Here is a 3,140-nt window from a genome sequence, read left to right on the forward strand (position 1 = left end):
CTTTCTAACACCCCTATGTTCATTGCAACATTATTTACAATAGCCAAGATGTGGAATCAGCACAAGTGCCAATCAGTAGATGAGTGGATAAAAAAGCTGTGGAACATTTACACTATGGAATACTACTCAGCTGTAAAACAGAAGGAAATCTTACCTTTTGTGATAGCATGTATGGACTTGGAGATTATTATGCTAAGCAAAATAAGACAGTCAGAGAAAGACAAATACCATATGATCTCACTAATATGTGGAACCTAATGAACAAAATAAACTGACAAAATAGAACCAGAAGCATGGACACATGAAACAGGCTGACAAATGCCAGAGGGGAGGGGGTTTGGGGGACTGGATAAAGGCAGGTGAAGTGATTAGCTAAAGAACATATATGCATAGCCCTTGGATATAGACATTAGTGTGTGTGTGTGGGGGGGGGCAAGGGAGTTGGGAGGGGTCTGGGTGGAGGTGGGGAAAAGAGGGGGAATGGAGGACATCTGTAACAGTATCAACTATAAAAAATTTAAATTATAAAAAACAAATTTAAGAAGATTAAAATCATCTAAGCATATTCTCTTACCACAATGCTTTAAAATTGGAAATAAATGTCAAAAGGAAGTTTAAAATTCTACAAATATGAGGAGATTAAACAACAAATTCCTAAAAGTGATTGGGTGAAAAAGAAATAAAAGGTGCCATCAAAAGATATATAGAAGCAATTTTACTTTAAAACTACCATTTTTAAAAATCTTTATAGGTATTAATAATGAGTATTCCATTTTAACCTTCAATTTTAAGATTTTAAAGAGTGTCTAATGGTAGCACTGTTAGAAAAATGATGAATTGTATAAGACAATTCACACATTAAAAATAAATCATTATACAGACAGATAATTTTAGGTATAGAAAAAAAGTGTCATGAAGCCAATTTATACAGCAACTTTTAACACTGACACCTTGATAACTTGTACTTAGTTTTTAGAAAGATAGAGCCTAAATCTTTCTTGATTCATGTAAAATCCCTTGGAATTTTCCCAATATCAGTACCTTTTTTCAGACCAAAATTAGTTTGAAAATATTATTTTTATTGAGAAAAACTTCTTATTGAGAAAAAAAAAAAAGGTAGACTAGCCTCAAGATCTTTACCCTACCTCTTCAAATATGTGAACCAACAAACAAACAAAAATCATTTCCCATATGCCCATCCTTTTAAGTCATTTTCCTATAAATTAGAGCACTGTCTTAGGAAACTGAATAGATTAGTAGTATCTTCTCAATTCTCTCTCTTAACTGGTTATCTGTTATCTCTGTTTCATTTTTTAATGGCAATTTAAAAAAAAAAGATGTGATGTTGACCTCATAGTGGTAGGGTTAATGATTGTTCCAATCTTTTATTATTTTCAGAACTAATTTTCTTGTTAATGCCTATTTATCTATATTCTTATAACCATTAATTCCTCAAAAGTCTTTAAAATATAAACATCTACATGATCATTCGATCATGGCTTTTCTGTTATTTTATTTATACCTTCTTGTTGTAGGACTAATTTTATAACACTAATTGTACAAACAGGTTGTAAGACTACATACATAAAAACTCAATTGTGGACAGAAATGCAGAATAGAGGGGAAATGAGCAAATGGCAGACAAAATAAAGCTGAAGATAAGGCTGGTACCCAAAATACACACTAAAAAATTTCTCACTGTGGGCCCACATTCTGTCCCTATGTTTTCTAGAAGCCAAAACAAAGAAGAAAACGCAACTTTTATGACATAGAAAGTCCTTAAGATAACAGTCCAATAATACAGTACAAAATACATGCCTGAGATTGACAGCCAAAAGAAAAATTTTTGCTGTGAGACCTAAGAGGCCATTATATTTTAATTAATTACATTATGATAGCTAATTTGGCAGTTTATAAATAGTGTATTAAAATAGTGCCTAATATGGGTTAATCACAAAATGCTTATGTAGATTATACAATGAATTAGTTTAAAGTTTAATATTGTCAGGTATTTTCTCATTCGTTCATCAAATGGCATTCTGCATTAAGTACTGGAATTAAAACAATAAACAAAATAATTCATAGTTCATATGAAACTCATAGCTTAGGTGAAGGGAGATATTAAACAATAAATTACATAGAGAATTTTTGAGTAAATGTTAAAAACATTTACATTATACAATGAGTTAATATAACAGGATCATAATCTAATCTAAAGTAAGAAGGATACAAATAATGTATCTATACTATATCTCAGTCTCAGAAAATACTATAAGCAAGTTTGATTCTCACTTATTTTATTTTTTTAAAATAAAAACAATTCCATAACATTTATTGTCATCTGGTAATAACATAAAGGTAATCAAAACAATATGAATAAATGTTTAAGAACTATACTCCCAACACAAGACACCTAAGAAACACAGTGTTGCTTCTCAACAATTTCTCACTTCATTAGTTATTTCTAGTTGAAGACACTTTGGAGCAGAGGAATAGTATCTCCTTTCAGCATGATCCAACCTAATTGCATGTTTTTTTTACTTTGTTTTAGAATGAATCTCTTTTGCATCATCTAATACGAGGTTCATATACCCATCAAAAACAATGATGCAGCCCTCTATTTGCATATTCACTTGCTTATAAAGCCACACCTGAATCTGATATCTATTCTGCAAGTACTTGAGGATTAGGTTGATGGGCTACACCATCACCTTCTGCACTTTTTGGTCCCGGTCACTGTACACTATGGTGGAAGCTGACCAAGACCCAACAAAACTGCACTACCTCAGAAAGCTACTTCCGGAATAATAAGTTTGATTTTTTTTTTTTAAATTGTCTTTATTGTCGAAATATTACAGATGTCCCCCTTTTCCCCCCCCATTGATCCCCTCCTCCCACCTCCACCCCCCAAAGAGTACCCCACACTATTGTCTGTGTCCATTGGTTATGCATATATGCATATAAATTTTTCAGTTCGTCTCCCCCCCACCCCCACCCCCACTCCCCACCTTTCCTCTGAGGTCCCTCAGTCTGTTCTACTTCCCTGGATCTATTTTGTTCATCAGTTTATTTTGTTCATTTTAAATAGCTTATCTCCAACTATTTGAGGCCGGAAGTAGGAATTAGATTACCAGGTCAAT

General features: G+C 32.8%; 1 pseudogene; it reads right to left on the bottom strand.

Moving 5' to 3' along the window:
• Positions 1 to 2,464: 2,464 nt before the first annotated feature.
• LOC148094287 (small nuclear ribonucleoprotein E pseudogene) lies at positions 2,465 to 2,741 on the bottom strand (annotated as a pseudogene).
• Positions 2,742 to 3,140: the final 399 nt, after the last annotated feature.

The sequence above is a fragment of the Miniopterus natalensis genome, chromosome 1 (genome assembly GCF_054644295.1).
Source record: "Miniopterus natalensis isolate mMinNat1 chromosome 1, mMinNat1.hap1, whole genome shotgun sequence".
Classification (NCBI taxonomy): Eukaryota; Metazoa; Chordata; class Mammalia; order Chiroptera; family Miniopteridae; genus Miniopterus; species Miniopterus natalensis.